The sequence below is a fragment of the Muntiacus reevesi genome, chromosome 11 (genome assembly GCF_963930625.1).
Source record: "Muntiacus reevesi chromosome 11, mMunRee1.1, whole genome shotgun sequence".
In the NCBI taxonomy this organism is placed as follows: domain Eukaryota; kingdom Metazoa; phylum Chordata; class Mammalia; order Artiodactyla; family Cervidae; genus Muntiacus; species Muntiacus reevesi.
In genome coordinates, this window is record NC_089259.1 from 24,020,869 (window position 1) to 24,041,428 (window position 20,560).

Below are 20,560 nucleotides of genomic sequence, written 5' to 3' on the forward strand. Positions count from 1 at the left end.
CTCCCCGACATGTCTGAGGCAGTAAGACCCAGGAATGAGGACACACAAAGTGACGATTCTCTTTCCTGCGGTACTGACTCTGAGTTCACTATGGCCCAAGACTGTCTTGATGCGTTTTGTCCGTACGACTTACAGAGACTATAACACATGTCCACACAGCTAAATCTAATGAATTGTTATTTCTGTCGGAGGAAAGGAAACTGATAAGCCCCGAGCAGCCACTTGTTTGAGTCGCATGACCCTTCCAGCAGCCCTGTGGGAGAAGCAGCTCCTGTGCATTCGCTGTGAAGAAGAGGGGCTGCGGGTCAGAGAGGTTCCTTCCTTACCAAAGTCACACAGCTAACAAGCGGCGGAGCCAGAGCCTGCGGCATCTCCGCTCTCACCTGGAACGCTAAGGTTTTGGATGGCTTCCCTGATTCCGCCCCCCAGAAAAGGGAAGGACAGTTCACAGAGCGCCGCTGAAGCCAGTCATCTTCAAACCGAAGCACAGGGCCCAGTCTGACCCTCTCCCACGGTCTTTCCTTTTGCTACCTGCACGTGGGTAATTTCAAGGAAATCAATTTCCGACTCCTCAACTTCCATGAGTTCTCTCCTGAAAACGGATTGACCTGAGGACAAGCCTTTGCTTTTGTCCTTTGCCATCTCCAATGCCACAATATGCCTTCCTCTATTTTATAAAATAAAAACAAAAAACAATCCACAACCCCCAAAACTTACTATGCTGTATTTTCCCAGGTGTAAAAACCTCCAGGGCACCAAACAAAGAAACAATGAAAGACATATAAATGCCCTGCCATCCTATTAATACATAAATTCAGTAAACTTTTAGAGCTTTATGGTTATAATTATTTTTCAAGATTTGTAAAATCTTTATATTGCTGTGCATGTGTGGTCAGTTGCGTCTGACTCTTTGCGACCCCATGGACTAGAGTCCACCAGACTCCTCTGTCCTTGGGATTTCCAGCAAGAATACTGAAGAGGGTTGCCATTTCCTCCTCCAGGAGATCTCCCCAACCCAGGGATTGAACCTGAGTCTCCTTTGGCTCCTGCAGTGGCAGGCGGATTCTTTACCACTGAGCAACCTAGGAAGCCCCGTATTGTTGTGGTCAATTATTTAACAATTATAACAATACCTCAATTCAGAAGAAAATGTTGAAACCTATAAACTTAAAAATATACATATATGCACACATATATATTTATCACAGAAATATGTGAAAGAGCTGTCATAAAGCACAAGCACAAAAATATAATTAACTTGGATAGTTCTTAAAGAGTAGAATGAAAATGCAAAGTTGAAGAGAAGTGTCGATAACTTGTGTTTTATTTATTTATTTTTTTGATAACTTGTATTTTAAAATGAATGCTGGTGGATATTAAATCATTCAGTTGGACACTTTCAAGAGAGTTACTAAGAGCTATATTTTGAATTGTCAAGTTGTACAATATGCCAGAAGTTATATCCTTTGCAATTACTTTGCAATTACTTATGATGAAAAACTCATGATGAAGAACTCAGAGGTCAACTGCATAATATGGGTGGGGTTACAAAGTTTTTCAAAATTATTTTAAAAGGAATGTAAGCCAAAAAGTTCACGGATCATTGCTTTAGGATATTCTCATTCTCTGAAAACCGGTCCTCTATTTAAAAAAAAAACAATCTGTCAACCACACCCACCTACCCTTAGTTACTCTGCAACCAATGAGCATGGAGGGAAACCAGGAGGCCTCAGGGAAAATGCCCCACCCACCGGCCAAAAGAGCACCCAGGCTGTGTGTGGGGGGGGGGGGGTTGCCCTGCCAGGCCTGCGTTGTTCTCTTCCCAGGTGGCTTTGGAGCCTAATCCCTCCGAGGGCGGGAATGCAACCATTGTGTTGGAGCTTTCTCACCCTTGTCAGGACCAGCTCCACTCCACAGAGCAGCCGGCGCAAACGAGGCCTCACAGGTATCCCGTACCATGGAGCCCCGTCCCATTTGCAAAGATCTTTGAAGGGCCTGATACTCTCTGAATGCAGAGCGCTCTCTTTGTTATTCTACCCCATTAGGTGTGTTTTCTTTTGTCCCGGACAAGCACAGGGCTTTAACTTCTGGGATATTGAATTTCACCTGCTTCTGTCTCCTCCTTCCCCAGGCTACTGAAGCGGGGTGGTGGTCCTCTGGTTCCCCACCCCTCCTGGCCCTCCCCAGTTCTTATCCTGGTCACGGTGAATTTGGATCTGCGAAAGCCTGGTATCAGCCTCGATTATTTTTTAATATAAGATAATATTGGTCTTGGCACCCAGGCTTGTCAGGAACGCTCCCCTCAGTTTCTCTCAGTGAACTAGTTGCTCCTAATCACAGACGTCTCTTCTGTGGCTTTTTCAGCCTGAGTTCAGTCTGGTGTGAACAACTTTTCCTTGGCCTTCAGGTGTGTGTTCTGGGCACAATTCAGGATGATCACATGCTTTGTCACTCTTCCTTATCAAATTCTGACAATACCCTGGAAAACTGTGCTTTGGTAAATATTTTGAGGCCAGTTCTTTGTTAGTCTAGATTAGAGCAGGGTTTCCAGGTGGCTGATTACCTGAGGTTTTCCCAGAGAAAAACTGACTTTTCCCTGGACTGCCTTATGTACTAGTTCTGTTTTTGGTGCAGGAGGGGCCTTGAATTATTAAAATGATGCATTGTGATAGGATCACAAGCCTGTGTTTGGATCCTGGCTTCTTCATACATCAACTGGATGATTTGGGGCCTCTCTGAACCTCAACTTTCCTATTTGGAAAATGGCAATAATAAGTACTACTTCACGTGGATCAACCAAGATGATGCTTGTAAGCACCCACTTCAGTGCCTGATATCTAGTAAGTATCCAATCAACGGTGGCTGTCACTAAGGGGATGTGTCCAACAGAAGAGTCGAGATTTAAAAGGGTTGCTATTCCATTTAGAGAAAAACATTAGGGCTTCCCTGGTGGCTCGGCGGTAGAGACTCCACCTGCCAATGCAGGAGACATGAGTTCAATCCCTGATCCAGCAGGATCCCACATGTTGCACAACCCCACGTGCACCACAACTACTGAGCCTGTGCTCTGGAGCCTGGGAGCCACAAATAGTGATCGCACGTGCTGCAGCTCCTAAAGCTCGGGTGCCCTAGGAGCCCACGCTTTGCAACAAGAGAAGCCTCTGCAATGAAAGCCCGCACACCACGACAAAGAGAAGACCCGCTGGCTGCAACGAAGACTTAGCACGGTCAAAAACAATTAATTTAAAATGAAAATATTAATATAAGTCTTATCCTCGGCCAGATGCTGTGTGCTACTATTTTACTAATATTATCTTTTCATGATAGTTAAAATTCTTGACTGAAGTATTTTCTATCCTTTTTTCTCTGTTGCATATTGAATTTTGTAGAATCCCCAAATTGAAGTAACATTAGCTTTCTTTTAACTGTTCTAAGCAAAATCATTTGTGTTGTTTCTGGAACTCAAGTCTCTGTTTCAAGAGCTAGAGTTTGTGGGCTCCCCCCGGGGTTCTGGGAGTCCCCAACCTGTAGAAATCCCAGGATGCACTGGTCGGGGTGTGCATATTCAGTTTTCAGAAAGCATCTGAAAAAGTTCCGCGTCAGAGATTGATGGTTCTCAGCTTTCAGCTTCAGTTTCTCTCGGTCCGAGGACCATTTGGATGCAGGCCTAAGAACATAGTCACACAATGTCAGAGTATTAAGTAGGCGATGCCCCTCTTCCTGCCTCTCGGCCTCATTTAGAAGAACACGAGAAAATAAATCTAATCTTCTCACGGTTCCCTTGGGCCACACCACAGCAGGAATATTATATGATTCTGAGTTACTTATTAGAAATATCCCTATGGGTATCATGTTGAGGATTACTTTTCTAAGGTTATTATGGTGCCTGTGTCATTAGGAAAACAAAGTGTAATTCTACCTGCTATCTCGTTCTGAAGGCGTCTTCCACGTCTGGACAAAAACCAATGTCTAAGTCAGGGAGTGGGACTCTTATCTTCTGTTTCACTCTCACTTTCTGCCACATTTTGGATGACAAGAGGAGGGTGGGGGAAAAATCACTTTCTCAAACCATTTGCTTCTAATAATAGAGTAGAGGCTTATCTCTTCTTTCAAAGGAGATGATGTGAACCCAGAGGGAGCTGAGCATTTGAGAAGGCCAGCGCCCAGAACAGAATTGTTAAAAGTTTTGCACTCATATCTGAGCAGAAAATTAGAAAAAAAGCCTATGAGGCTAAGTCAAGGCAACGCCGTGTCCGTAGAGATGATCAGAGGACCGTAGTCACGGAGTTGCTTTATGGAACAAATCTGGAGAATGGAATGCCTTAGTGACCTTGAGTATGTCACTTCACTTCTCTACATCAAAATATCCTTCTCCTTTGACTCTCTCTTTGTGTATTTGTTGTGTGTATGTATCAATTATCTGCATTTTGGTTTACCTGAGGCAAATCTTTCAAATCCATTGACAGCACTTAGCATTTAATTATTTTCCAAGTTGACAGCTCCCCCTTTCAGCAAGAAACACTAACATTTCAATTCCTTACTTTACTGACATGTCGATCCCTTCTAGTTTTCACTTGCTTTATCTGCAGCATCCATCCTGACTGAAGAGCCCCTTGCAACATAAATCGTGTTGCCATTTTTGCTCCAGGGACATTTGAAAGGGCAGTATGACTTCTCCTGATACATTTCAGGGCCAGCAAGAAAGCTCTGCCTCTCTCCACCCCAAACCCCAGGTTTTATTGAGGTATAAACAAGAGATGATATGGGAAAAGAAATCTCTTTCTAGCTCCTTCTAAATCAGGCTTCAAAGCAAGATTCCTTGCTTTGCTGGAAGTGAAATGTCCACAACACTTTCAAACACTGGATCTGATTAAGAGCACAAACCCATTTCCAATCCAAGTACCAGTGAGTTTTGAATTGCTTTCTCTTGGTGCAGAAAACTAAGGGTGTACTTCATTTGCATCCACACATTTCTGGTCTTTGAATTTGAAAGTCATACTTTCTCTCTGCCTATGCAAACAGGGCTGATGCTGACCTGTCCAAAAATGATAAATCACTCCTTGAAAAGCTTTTGGAGAACCTGAAGAGGTCAACAACATTTCTCTACTCCCATGACTACGCCTCCTCATCTACAACGAAGTAAGAATATTGTGCAATTATTTAGAGGAAATTCGGGGCCTTTGGGATAGTCGATCATATAATTCAGGCAAAAGTGGATTTGGGGCCCTGACATTTGCAGATAATTGTGCAACCCTCAGCTGTGTGAGCTGGTCCTAGGAGAGCTCCCACCTTCCACTCACCCCCTTTCTCCCGGCTTCACTTTCTGCCTCTTGATTAGTAATAAAATGAATAAATCAAACAGACCCTGGCTTGGCTTTTGTGAGCTATGCTAAGAGAAACGAATATGAAAACTGTAAAATACCAAAGTAAAGGTGTCTCCTCAACCTCATTTCTCATTAAAAAAGAAAAGACTCGTTCTGCAAACACGAGCTTCGAAGCTAAGGCTCGGCCCAGATGTTATTAAGTATAAATATTTATAAGACCCATAAAGATCCTGGCTAAGCTCAATTGTGCCTTAATGCGGTGAATGTTTCAAATTCAGCTCTTTCACTGTTTGAAGCCTTTAGAAGGCAGGATACAGTAGAAGACGCATTGCTGTTGGGGAAAGGAGTGGAGTTTCTCTTTTATGTTTTATGGCCAGTTTTTCATTGAGGGGTATTGCTTTTCTCAGAAATCACTTCTCAAGGCCTGCCTTTTCCAAGAAGCCAGAAGAAAGGACGTTTGCTGCAGCCCTGACTTCAAGGGCCTTGGGTAAGGCACACGTGGTGAAATGTGCATCTTCTACATGAACGGATGGAGGAAAGCCAGGTTCTCTTTGTTCTAACCCCATTTCATGAATCTTCCAGCAAGATCCTCAACATAATCATCCATTAAATGGGTGTGTGACTATGATAATAAATGGAGCACATTTAGCTCATGTTTTAAAAACTTTGATTTGGTTAACAAGAGCGTGCTTTTCCAAAAAGCAAAACTCTTAGCTACACTGTATAAACAACCCTGTTGGTAACTTTTAGAGGCATAAGCAAAAGAACTGTGGAAGTACGAGCTGTAATTTTGAGATGAAACAGTTGAAACTACATGAGCGTTTGGGTTCTGGACTAAGAGTTTGGTCCCTCTAGGATCTTGAACAGAGCTCGAGGTATGAAGTCCTTAGTTTTAAAGTCCATTTGTTTTATGGTAAAAAAAATCTTCCCACATGTCTTGTCTACCTATGGACCGTGAAACGCCTTTGCTTTCTAAAACCCCTTTGGTTAAACTCATCACCTTAACACTTAACTACCTGGTGCATGAACTGTGAAAAGATTTAGAACGTAACAGGATGATTCATCTATGTATGGGAATGAAAAGAACCTTGGGTTCCCCCATAGGACGGATCCTAATCTGTGAAACGATCCCTGTGTCTTTGGGAAAGTCCTGAAGCTCTTTCAGAGCCAATTGGCAGCTGCCTGGTCTGGAGCCCATCCTCCCCACTGCTGCAGTGGGGGTTCTTCCTGCTGCTGAGAGCTCAGGAGTGGAGACCCTGGCTCTTTCCAGGCACCTGGCTTTGACGGCTTCTCCATAAGTTCTCCAGGCAAGTCCACACCTCACTCTCCTCCCCATTCTCACTGCTCAGCCAGTTTTGGCTACCGAACCTGACAATTAATGTTGACCCTGGGAACACTGACCTCCTCAGTGGAGGCCTTCATCTACTGGGCGCATCTGGCAAGCGTCCAATGGCGCTTACCTGGATTCCCTGATTAATGTAGATGTAAAGATTTTATCAAGGCTCCTGGCTGCCAGGCTTCAAGATGTAATCACAAAATCAATCCACATAGACTAACTGGGCATAGGCTCACTAAGAAGACATCCCTCGATGTCAGGCACTTAATTAAGGCACCGCAGCTCCCCGGCCCCCGATTGATTCTTTTCTTTCCCTAACAGGTGATGCTGTTCCTCTGGGTGTGGACCCGCCATTCTCCACTGGAGACGACCCTGCTTTCAGAGTCTTGCAGTTTGTAGGAAGACCACCAGGGGGCACCTGCGCATCATCCCATTCCCCAGGGATTGGCCCAGGGACCCGCAAGATCCAGGCTCGCTGCAAGCTTCAAGAGGTAGCATCTGTTCTGCTGCAGTCTGCTGGGCCCCGTGGTTGTCTCTTCGCCTCAGGCATCCCTGGAGGACAATTACGAGGTTCTCACCTCCCCTCTTTTCCTTCCCACTTAAGGCATCGTAGTGCTTGGTAGAGGAGAGGGACTGCAAAGAGCCTGCTGCTCCGCCCTGAGCCAGGTCTGGTCCACTTGACAAAGATGTTTCCTACTGAAAATTCAAAGACTTCGGCAATGGAGGTTACTGGCAGTGCAAGCACCTTGTGAAAAGAAGCACAGTTCTGAGATGATCAATTCACTGACACTTGATGATGCTGAGTTCAGGCTGGGTAATGCTGCCTGGCCTTGATGGGCAGGGCTCATCTGGCCTGATCTTAGCATGTTATCATTTAACTCCTCAAACATTTGCCAGGCACTGTGCTGGGGATACAATTGCCATACTTTAGTGAATACAGATTAGTGAGGGAAGAATGTCCATAGGCCTATAAAAAGGGTGCCTGGGCAAGAGCTGGGGGAGAAAGGCCTTCAGAATAGGGCGCCATCTCGTCTGTCTCAGTCCTGGGGGATGAGTCATTGGACAGTCCCTTAGGCATCCAGGTTAGAACCATCCGCAACATCTCTGGGCCTGAGGGCCTGGCTGCAGAAGAGCAATTCTATTCCCCTGGAGCGACCAGGGGCAGGTAGAAACTCCAGAGAAGCTCCAACATTCATCCAGTCTTTAACGTGGAGGGAGCACCTGCTACATGCCAGGCAACAAAGCGAGTCCCAGTACACCAGGCTGGGGCGGCATGCTTCACCACACAGCGAGGCTCCTCCCCCTCTGGTACCCGCGATGGGCACCAGGATCATGACTCCAGTTAGTCAAGCAGAATTCACCTGGTTCTGGGTGCAAGACAGCAACCCTGGAAGACCTCTTAGCTGAACTCATGTCTTTTATTAAGTTGCTGAGATTTGCTTGAAACAACTGATCCGTGTTCTGGAATGGGAAGCAAAGATAGTACATCATTTACTAGAGTTTTTTCCACGTCCCCATCTCTCCTCACAAAGGAGCCTCAGCCAGTGTGATCAGAATGACTCTGTTTTCAGCAGAGATGTTTTTCCTTTGCTCAATTCTCCCATTAGTCCTCTCTGGGTCCAGTCACTGGCTGTCCTAGGGAACACTCTGCCGGGCTGGCATCTTTTTAAAAAAAATACGTATTTTTATTTATTTGACTGTGCTGGGTCTTTGGTGCAGCATGTGGCATTGCAAATTTTTTTTTTTTAGTTGTGGCATGTGAGATCTTTAATTGTGGCATGCGAGATCTTTAGTTGCACGTGGGATCTAGTTCCCTGACCAGAGATCAAACCCAAGCCCTGTGCATTGGGAGCCCAGAGTTTCAACCACTGGACCACAAGGGAAGCTCCCAGGCTGGCAATCTTTGAGATGGGTCTGGGCTACTGTCACCAGACTCAGTCTCATCCACAAATGCAGTGGTCTAAAAAATATAAATATTTTTTCTATAACTTTAATTTCCACCTGATGGTCAGAAACACATTTTCCATTTATTCTGATTCCTCTCCCCTTATTTCCAGGGTGGTATTGAAACTCCACTAGTTGAATCTGACTAGTGCTGAGGGAGGCTGGAGGAAACTCAGTCCTTGAGTCATGAGTCAATGAAGGTCCCCTCTGAGGCATATACTCAGTCTGTCCACACAATCCCTCGGGTTCAGGGCTGTCTTTGCCGAGCAGAGACATAGCAGTGCGTTCCCTCAGCTGCAGCCCAGCCCAGCCTGCAGACCCTCTCCAGGGTCTCGACTTCTAGGGCTGACTCTCTCCAGGAAAATGGTCAGGGCAGCCATCCCAGGACTCTACTTCCAGTCCTGGGGAATGTTTTTTAAAGACACTAGAGAGGGAAAACCATTTTCACCCTTGAGGATTTTTCCTTCGAGGAATTCCTTGTACCTTCAGGTTAGCTTTGGAGGCACATAATGAGATGGTTGGATGGCATCACCGACTTGATGGACATGAGTTTGAGCAAGCTCCAGGAGTTGGTGATGGACAGGGAAGCCCGGCGTGCTGCAGTCCATGGGGTGGCAAAGAGTTGGACATGACCGACTAAACTGAATATATTCTTAGTGGGTTCAGGTTTTGGGAAACTGAGATGGAGGCAGTTCTTCCTTCTGCCTTCCACACTCTTTTTTTTTAAAGAAAGTGTTAATTTTCATCAACCTTATTTCCATTTTTTTTGTTTAAGAGCCGGAGGAAGAACAGCTAAGGCCCATCTGCGGTGGCTCCCCCCATTCAGCGGTCTGAGCGGCGGGAGTTGCGGTCCCACCTTCACCGGCCGGCTGAGCGCTCGGGTCCTCGCTGGGAAACCACCGAGCCAGCATAGGAAGCTCTGAGCCTGTGGACCCATCTGTGACCTCAGACCGAGCAGCAGTAGGGTCAGGAGCTGGAGCAGATTCCGTTCGCTCTGACACCCTCCTCGGTCACAGCCCTTCCAGCAGAGACCTGTTCTGCATTTTCAGTCTCCTCGGGAGCTCGGCAGAAGCAGAGGTGAGCGTGACCTCCACGGGTGGTCACACGGGCAGCGTTCACCATGTCAGATGCGCGGAGGGTGCTCCCTTGAGTTGGCACGGATGGCAGTGTCCACGTGGCCCAGGGGCGAGGCTGCGCTTTGCGGGATGATGGGCCTGGTTAATGGAAGAGCCCCTGGGAGAGGCCGCGGGGCAGTCCCTGGGATCAGGAACCCACCAGAAGCTGTGGCTCCCGGAAGCCTGCAGGGATCAGATCAGCTCTCTGGCCAGTTTTCCTGGAGCATGTGATGCTGACATCAGCCAGGTCTGCAGCGGCAACAGTGGCTCAAGCTGCCAGCAGAAGCTTCTCCCAGGTTCTCTTCTCTCCCAGATTCACTATGTATTAATAGAAGCCATTGCTTCTCTGTAGAGGCACACTTCCATTCAGAAGTCAAGGTCGGTGCCACTTGGGTGGGTTCCTGCTGTGAGGAATTTGAGGACATCTTTCTCCTTCATTCGCAGGGCATCAAGGTCTCCTGACATCATGAAAGTTTCTCTTTAAGTTACCATGGGAACCCAGGACTATGCTGTGTGGCTTCCTCTCTGGGTAGGAAGGTAAGGTGTCTTCTACATTTTTGCATTTTTCCAGGCTGCCACCTGCACCCCAGGCAGCACCCGAGTGAGGGAAGACAAGGTCGGAGAAGGATTACCAGGAGAGGGATGAGTTAGTATCTCAAAAATGTTACTCTACCACATTGATGAGCTTCCCAGGTGGCGCTAGTGGCAAAGAACCCGCCTGCCAATGCAGGAGACATAAGAGACGCAGGTTTGATCCCTGGGTCAGGAAGATCCCCTGGGGAAGGGCATGGCAACCCACTCCAGTATTCTTGCCTGGAGAATTCCCTGGACAGAGGAGCCTGGCGGGCTACAGTCCATAGGGTTGCACAGAGTCAGACACGATTGAGATGTTCTTAGTTTTTATCCCTTAACAAAGTTCCAAGTTCACTTTAAGAACTGTCTTTTATCTTCTGGTTTCATTTACTGCCTCTGTGTGGTTCCACTGACCGCTCTGCCAAAGGTTTGCTCCCAGCTTTACCTCTGCTCCTCTAATCCCGTCCCTCTGTCCCTAACGGAAAATATCAGCCCTTCTCTGAGGCAGCGACGAGGTGGATATGATATACCTTGTTAGGAAAACCACAGAATCTGTGCTCAGCTGATCCTTTACCAGCCCCAACTCCGCCACGCATTTCTGGGCCAATCAACCAGCCCACACCTCCCAGGTTGCTGCCCCTGGGGAACATCACTGGGTAACTCGCTCATACCTCCCGTGAAGGGGATTTATTAGACTCCGGGACACCAAAGACGAAAGGCACAGGAAGGCCTGCCCTCAAGGAGCTTCAGCTACAGGAGGAAAGGGATTCAAGGTAAGAAAAGGAGCTCAGTTTTGAAAATGTAATGTGTGACTGGCAGAAATTTCTGCAGCTGAGGATGGAAACTTTAAGAGATAGTGATGATTTAACAGCGATGTGGGTCAAAACCACCACCACAAAGAACTAACTCATCTAATGCTGTCTATGTCTCAGCCCATACGATGCTCTAGTATCTTCACACATGTTATCTCTTTGAATGAGGTTGCAGATGTTATTATTACCCAAAGTGAAATGTGAGAAAACCTTACACAGTTTTAAGATTATCTCCAGGGCCTTGAAGTTGACAGAGAGGCTAGGGTTCAAGGCCAGGCTGAAGGGTTTCAAGTCCGAGCTCCTAACCAGGGTGCCACATGGCTTGCCCGGGTGAGAATGTTGTTGCTCATGTGTCCCCACCGTTTTGTTGTGGACAACTTGGGGGGACAAGTGTCAACCTGTGCTTCGTGGAGTATCTCAGAGCACAGTGCGGATGTGGCCTCTGGTCGGTGTCATCAACTGGCTGACTGCGTAAGCCTCCTTCTTCGCCCTCGCTGTGAAATGTTACCTTAGAGCGTCAATTTAATTCCACAACATGTTGCTGAACATCTAAAGAAGGTGGAAATGAGAGTGTGATGCAAAGATAAACAAGACATAATCTCTCATCTTGGGATAGTTCTGATTTATGTGTGGGGAGGAGAGAGAAAGAGGAATAGAAAACCTTCCAGACCCAGTTTGTGCCATCGTGCAGGGAGTGAGAACCTTCTGGACTCCAGGCCAGGCTGCAAAGCCACTGAGACCCATGGGAGCCTCCGTCAGATTCGGTGCATGACTGACCTCCACTGAGCACAGCAGGAAGTGTGCCTAGGACCCATGATACTTCCTGGAGCCCCAAAACTATTTTTACTTTTATTTTAAAATCAGAAAAGAATAGAAAGCAGTAATAATGAACCTGCTGCTGCTGCTAAGTCGCTTCAGTCATGTCCAACTCTGTGCAACCCCATAGATGGAAGCCCACCAGGCTCCCCCGTACCTGGGATTCTCTAGGCAAAAACACTGGAGTGGGTTGCCATTTCCTTCTCCAATGCATGAAAGTGAAAAGTGAAAGGGAAGTCACTCAGTCGTGTCCGTCTCAGGGACCCCATGGACTGCAGCCTACCAGGCTCCTCCGTCCATGGAATTTTCCAGGCAAGAGTACTGGAGTGGGGTGCCATTGCCCTCTCCAATAATGAACCTAGCTTGGATTATATTTGTCTTATGCCAAGATTATGTATTTAGTCATTTTCATAGAGGAAAGATCCAAGGAAAGCTAAAGTGCCTGGGTCCGCAACAGTCCTCACTTGACTCTGTCTTGATGGCCCAACCCCAACCATTCGATCCACCCTGGATTTTGTAGGCTACAGAGAACTATGCTTGACTTGAATACTCTGAAACTTGTGATAATGTTTTATCGACGATCTCAAGAGGGGAGTCAACATCTCAAGATCCAAATGTGAAGGGGAAATGATTTTAGAACCATGAAACTTTGCCTTTATTAGACCAGGGAAAGAAGATCTAATACCAGCCTCCCTTCCATGGACCCAGCAGTATCACTTTGATCCCTAGAATTAGTAAGAATCAGTTGCTAAGAAAGCAGCCTGATCTGTTTCCCAGGCCTAAAGAGGATGCAAAGCATCAAAAGCAAAAGCCACATTCTGGAAATGAGTGAGTAATCCATGTTCTCTGCTGGAGAGTCCAGAAGGGAGGCTGCACCATCTCACCTGCTGAAACCTCACTGCCTCTAGATGGGGGCAGCAGGCAGGCCCCCTAGCCCCTGACAGCTGCTGGCAGGGAAGACAGGCTCTTGTTACCAGCCAGGGCCTCCCTGAGAATACTGGGGAGCCTCTGAGGAGGTGCCAGAGCTGAAACCGAGAGCGCACCAGAGGGGTGGAGAATGGAATGCAGGCCCCTCCAAGCGCTGCTCCCAGAGGTGGTGGGAAGGACAGGGCGGTCAGTGGAACCCAGACATCCAAGACCCAGCCTGGAGGACTGCCCGTTCCCCCAGCATCTCAAAGGATGGCCCTGGGTTTTAAGCTTCTTTCAAAATCACCATGAGGACTTGGAATGAGGGAGAGGGCAGCTTAGACAACACCGAGAGGGCTAAGATCAGACGATGACTCATGCTTGCAAATGCTGACCGAGTCTACCTCCTACCTGAAGGGCAAAGTGACATTTCTCATCCTTTCCCCAAATAAATCTTCCGTGCGCAGCATTCTCTGAGGACCTCAAGGCCTGTCAAGGACTTGGCCCTGAGCTCATTGAAACCACAGTAATTGCCAAGTTTTGCAGATGTTTGCACTGACTGCTTTATGTTTTGCAATATTCCAGAGCTGTTCCCAAGTGACGTGCATCCATTCACCAAGTTAATGCTTAATAGGAATGATCTACAAAGGGTGAACGAAAGATGAGGAGAGGGAAGACTGCCTTCAGTGAGCATGGACGAGCAAAATAAATAAATAGATGCCATGCTGATCCCGACAGATCGAGGTGCAGGAAGGGGAACTTGCACAGCAATTCTGGGGTGCAGGTGGGAGAAGGAGGATGACAATGTTTACTTATGGACATGGGCATTTCTTTTTCTCAGGTGTGACATGAGATCCCACCTGGGCGTGGGATGCTCCTGCCAAATTCAGGTTGAGATGAGTAAACAGATAGTCATACTTGAAATATACAGAGATGAGCTATACCTGAAATGTACATGGATGAGCTATACTTGAAATGTACATGGATTGGCAGCTATACCTGAAATGTACACAGATGAGCTATACCTGCAATGTTCATGGATGAGCTATACCAGAAATGTACATAGATGAGCTGCACTCCTCTGTGAACTGTGCAAGATGAACTCTTATAGAAACACGCATTGATTCCACAGCCAGGGAGGGGTTAGTTCCCGGGGAAAGGAAAGCTGGGTTAACTCTGAGGGAAGCACAATGATCACAAAGCTACAGAAATGAAATAACCAGTCCTGCTTTTTAACCTGCTTTTGTCTATATCGTCTCATTTAATGTTTGCAAAAATCCTGTGGGCACCAGTATTAGTATCTCTGCAAAAAAGAGAAAGAAGTTAAAGGATTTTCCTGAAGGTCAGTCAACAATTTAGTGGCATATTTGGGATTCAAAGACAGGTCTTTATTCTTTCCCAGCATTTACATGATGTATGATGTATAAAATGCTATATCTCCTTTATTTTATATATATATATATATATATATATATATATATATTTATGTAATTCAATTCAGTTCAGTTGATCAGTCGTGTCTGACTCTTTGCAACCCCGTGGACTGCAGCATGCCAGGATTCCCTGTCCATCACCAACTCCTGGAGCTTGCTCAAACTCGGGTCCATTGAGTTGGTGATGCCATCCAACCATCTCATCCTCTGTCATCCCCTTCTCCTGCCTTCAATCTTTCCCAGCAGCAGGGTCTTTTCCAGTGAGTCAGCTCTTCGAATCAGGGGGCCAAAGTATTGGAGTTTCAGCTGCAGCATCAGCATAATACATATTTCATATAACAAGTTTTGGGAATTCTCAGGTGGTGCTAGTGGTAAAGAACCTGCTTGCTAATGCACAAGACACAGAGACATGTGTTCGATCCTTGGATTGGGAAGATCCCCTGGAGGAGGTATGGCAACCCACTCCAGTATTCTTGCCTGGAGAATCCTATGGACAGAGGAGCCTGGTGGGCTACAGTCTACAGGGTCATAAAGAGTCAGACATGACTGAAGCGACTTAGCAACGCATGCACACGTTTTACACGTAGTATATGTAATCCTCACCTCGATCCTGCAGAAGTGGTATCATTATCTTCATTTAAAGATGGCAAAATTAAGGCTCAAGGAGAGAGATCATACAATAGATCTGAGGTCACAATTAATTTCACCAGATTTTAGGCCTTGCTTTGTGCCAAGCCAGGGTTTTCTCAGCTACCAATCAGAGCAAGCACAATTCAAGGGGGAAAAAATGACCACAAGGTCTCAGACATAACAAGTTCAATTTTTAAAAATATTTCAAAGGGCAAAATAATTGTCTGGTGCACCGTGTTGTTTTTTTGTTTTTCTTTCCTCCTGCTAACAGGCTGAATTCCATGTAGGAATCGGAGCAATGCCATAATTGCACAGAAGGATTGCAAATGTACGCTGGCTAGTTTTATTAATTAAGCAGGCCTGGATGCTAATTTAGTTGCTATGGACCACAGCTCCCGGGAGATGCACGTAGAAGCAGAAACTTTAAGGGGATTTATAGATAATGCAGGTGGGAATTTTTGAAGAGGAGGAATGTGATTGCACAACCATGTTAGCACAGAATCCAGCTACTTCAAGAGCGATGTCCACGGACTGTGCTATCCGCCAGCTGGAGGGCTTGGGGACGGATACCGGGAGTAATTATAACAGTGAGAGAGCAATTTTCCTCTAACTCTGAACCTACCCTCTTTGCAGGAACACTAGCCTGCCTTCATCCTGCACATCTCCCCTGGGGCTCCCGGAGACTTGTCCCCGCAGTTTGCACCAGCTTCCTCCTGCCCCAGGTCTCCCACCGCATCTCCAGTCTCTGAACCTGCAGAGCTGCGGATGCTGCTGGGGCCTGACGTCGCCCTGCAGCTGGAGGCCGCCCAGGCTGACCCTCAGCTGCCCTGCCCCTGTCTCACTCCAGAGACGGGCCTCGGGGGCAATCTTGTCTTTAACACGCGGCCTCCTCTGTTCCAGGGGTCACGGAAGACCGCCCAGAGCTCACCACGTCTCACGGAGATTTTAATGAAACAGCTCTTCTATTTATTTGTGTTGCTGCCTCCAAGGCCTGGGGCCACGACATCAGTCCCTGAGAGGGGAGGCCCGGGCTCAGGGGGACAGCACGCTTTCTGTCCAGTTGCTTAGGTTCTGACACTAACCCGCCTTCTCTGCTTCAGTCCTACACCCTTCCCTCTGTTTTTTCTCAGGCGCGTCTGAATCCTGGGGTGAATACCGTTTACCTTGCACCCTGTGGCACTTGCTAAAAGTAAACAGGTTTTCCCTGAGCGTTGGCAGTTCCACCAGAAGGAGAACAAAGGTCAATGCAGTCATACGGAATCTGATTAACACCAAGCCGCGGAAACACACCCCTGGGTTAGAGGCTTTCCCAGCTGCCCCTGCCCCTTCGTACAGAGGAGCCATTCTAGATGGTGGGCAGGAAGCAGCTATGCTTAGCTCGCTCAGTGGGAATGTGTTAACCCACATTTCAGGTTAGGTTTTCCTATTGTTATTTTTTAATTGTATGTACTTTCAGAGTGATGTTATCACTCTATGTATTTTCTATGTATAGAAAAAGGTTTTATTACATTGCAGTAAAAGAAAAAAAATTCTAATTAGGTTTACAGAGGTATAATTTACATACAATGAATTCCATCCTCTTTAGTGTACTGTGTGAGGTGGTGTGCTGAGTCACTCAACTGTGTCCGACTCTTTGTGACCCCATGGACTGTAGCCCACCAGGCTCCTCTGTCCATGGGATTTTACAGGCAAGAATACTGGAGTGGGTTGCCAATTCCTTCTCCAGGGGCTCTTCGCAATCCAGGGATTGAACCTGCATCTCCTGCACTGGCAGGCAGGCTCTTCACCACTGAGCTACCAGGGAAGCCCCAACAAATATACATACAGCTATGTAATCACCACAGTCAAGTTTCCACTCCTTCTCACCAAAAGGTTTCCTGTGTCCCCTTGCATCAAACTCGTCCCCCTCTACACCTCCAGGACCCCCCAGCCACCGATTCGTTTTCTGTCCTTTTAGTTTTACCCTTTCTAGACTGTCGTATAAATGGAATCATACACTGTATCTGGTCTTTGTTTCTGTTTTATTTCAGCGAGCACAATGCCTTTCAGATTCATCCACACTGCTGCAGGTACCAGCAGTTCATTACTTTTACAGCTAAGTAGTATTCCTTTATGTGGATGCACTGCAATCTGTATATCCATTCCCCAGCAGATGAATATTTAGGTTGTTTCTCGTTCTTCTCTATTGAGAATCAAGCTGCTGTGAATATTTTGTTTACAGGTCTTTGTGAAATCAAATGTTTTCATTTATTTTGGGTAAGCAACTCAAGAGTGGGGTTGCCTGGCATTTGTCAAGTAATATGTAGGACTATTTTTTGAAGAAGAGGGGAGTTTAAGAACGACATTGGGTAGTTCATACAAGGAGTAAGATACCAAGTGATGAATTTTAAGACAAGTCAGCTCAGCTCTGGGCTCCATCCCACCTTCCCAGGCCTGGAGGTTAGTCAGTTTACTGCCTTGCATATTTAGACATGAAGGGTGGGGCAGCAGATAATGGGGTACCATTATCTGGTGGCTCCCCCCACAATCTAGCAATGGGCAAGTACTTAAGCTCACCATGCTTTTATTTCCTCCACTGTAAAATGAGCATCAGCCTACGTAGATGTGCTGTGAGCATTTAAAGAAGTGTGCATGTAAGACTAGAAAAATGCCTGGCACATAGCGAGTACTCAATAAACACTGCCTATTTAAAGTCTGGGGGGAAATCACAACTACCCTTTAAACTGAAAGATTAGAGCAGAAATCATTTGTCTTCCTCAGAAGCTCTGATATTTTGAATGAAATATGCTCACCAGATGATGTGACAAAGACATTTATTCATTTAACTCATATTCATGGAGTGCCTGTTGAGTGCCAGGTGAGGCAAACAGGCAAAGTCCCCATCCTTATGAAACCTACAGTCTAGAAGGAGAGGCAGGCAGAATGAAAGGGGTGTTATATTTAAGCACAAACTCTAATGAGCACGATGAAAGCAAGGGGGTAGAGTGTGCAGCCCTTTCCAGCTTCTAATTTATCTCAGTTATGGACCCTGCCTAGGAGGAACCAGAGACCAGCCCTTCCTGGTCTCCTTCATTCATTAATCATCAGCAAACATGCGCCTGATGCCCTTTAGAATTCAGCGCTGAGGACGCATACAGACAGGAATCAGACATCACTTCTCCTGCTGGGGAGTTTACAGCCTCGTAGGGGATGAGACCAGGATGAATATACAGAGACAGCTCCTCTTCCTGCTGGAACTGCTCTAATGAAAAGGATCATGAAACTTTGATGAGTCCACAAGAGAGGCAGCCGAGCACTGTTTCCGCTGCCCTAGATTTAACAACGGGATGATGCCATAGGGACTAATGGCACCAACGTGCTGTTTTGGGTAAATGGGATCCACAAACGTGGAGGGCCTTTTCCTTGGGGTCCCCACGCAGAGGTTCAAGCCCCTGGAGGAGGAGGCAACACAAATCATTCCCCTCCCTGCAGCCAGCTGGCATTTGCCAGAGACTTCCAGAGGAAACAGTGTGAACCGGCAGCAGTGCTGCTGTGCAGATATGTAATATGTCTTGGAAAATAACAACTGTTTCAGAAAATTGGAAAGGCACTGTGCTGAGAAGCCAATTCCCATGTGGAGGAGTCACAGGGACTGACAGATTTGCCCTTCTCTTGGTCTAAGCCAGGTCCAGTCAAAGGCAGTGATTGGACAGCAGTAGAGTTCATACCACCTGGATGTCCTACTCCGGTCGGTCCTCACTTGGCTTTCAGCTGTGCCTGTGACTGCCTTTGAAGCGGTAGGCAGACAGCATGCAGCCCTATGAGGGATCCAAGATATAGTCATGGGTCCCGCGGTTTTCAGCATCCCAGTTATTTGGGCACCCCTTCCTCCCCCACCCCAATCATGCAGTGCTGTGGGGTTACACATCACAGTTTCATACCCTCCTAGTCAATAGATGGTGATGACATTCAGGCCTGAATATTCTACCCCTTCCCCTGGTGGCAGAGGTTGGGCTTGGTATGGTCTTGTGACCTGTGCTGGGCCAGTTAGAGACTTTTCCTGGGACTTGTTAATTTGCAATCACAGGTGTGATGGCTTTATGGTGAACTACTGTCCTACACTACATTTCCCAGAATTCCCTCTCCAGTATGTCTTCAGATAGGGTGGGCTACAAGGGATATTGTCTTCGGAGCATGAAGACAGGAGGGAAGCAGCTGCCATATACACCATTCAATCAAACATTCGATTAAACACTAACATGGGTGGTGCTGTGAAGGAGTTTTTCCCTTTGGACTTAAAGTCCTTGATCAGTTGACTTTAGGTTAGGGAGATTATCCTGGGTTGGCCTAACATAATCAGTCAGAAGGCCCAAAAAGAAAGCTTAAATCTGCCCTGGACAACAGCTTCCATCCATGCCTGTATGTCCAGCCTACTTCTGATTTTCCCTTTCTAAAGGCCTCTCTTTATGAACCCACTAGGCTCCTGTGTCCACGCAATTTTCCAGACAAGAGTACTGGAGTGGGTTGCCATTTCTTTCTCTGGGGAATCTTCCCGACCCAGGGATCAAACCCCAGTCCCTGCATTACAGGTCGTCTCCTGCATTGTGGGCGGATTCTTTACCTACCAAGGAAGCACCCTGGACGGGCTTAGCCAGCAAGTCCTCATGATAAATCTGTAGCGGTGTGTGTGTATTTGTATGTCCTATTGTTTGTTTCTGCTTGCCTGGTTGAACCCTGACTGGTACGACAAAAAACAGGGCTTTGTGTTTGGGTTATTATTGCAGAGTCTGCAAGTTGTTCTGCGCTTCTGTTCTGTTCTCTCTTTATAGGAGAATCCTTGATTTTTAGCTTGGCTCCTAGCTAGTCAGAGGTTCAAAATCCAAAAGCGAAGTGTTGAGAACCCAAGAGAAATAAGAACATAAAGCCATAGAAAGATTTCTGTGCTAATATTTGTAACATCTTTTTTCATTGTAGCTAAGAACCAGAAACAACTCAATTATCTATCAGGTAGTGAACAGATATATGGACCAAGTACATCTGTATAATGGAGCCTTACTCAGCAATAAAAGGGAGTAACTACTATGTACAAAGCAACATGAATAAATCTCAAAATCATTCAAAACTAAGTAAGCCAGTCACAAAAGACTGCATATTTGCAAGTCATATATTTGATAAGAACTTTGTATCCAAAATATCCATATAATTCTCATGACTCAAAAATAAAGACCTGCAACCTAGTGAAAAAGTAGGCAAATAATCCTAGTAGACATTTCTCCAAAGAAGATACACAAATACCAATAAACACAAAAAAGCATGACCAACATCATTAGTCATTAGGAAATGAAATCAAAACCACGATGAGATGCTCTTTCATATACACTGTGCTAAGTTGCTTCAGTCATGTCCAACTCTTTGTGACCCCATGGACTGTAGCCCACCAGGGTCTGGAGGAGAATCCACGAGATTTCCTCCTCCAGGGGATCTTCCCAATCCAGGGATCAAACCTGCATCTCTTCTGTCTCCTGCATTGGCAGGCAGGTTCTTTACCACTAGTGCCACCTGGGAAGCCCTTTCATATACACTAGGATGACTAAAAGAAAAGAGACAGACAATAGCAAGTGTTGACAAGGATGCTGAAACGCTGAGAATTGAAAATGAGTACCCGTGTCTTCAAGGCAGAAAGAGGAAGAGG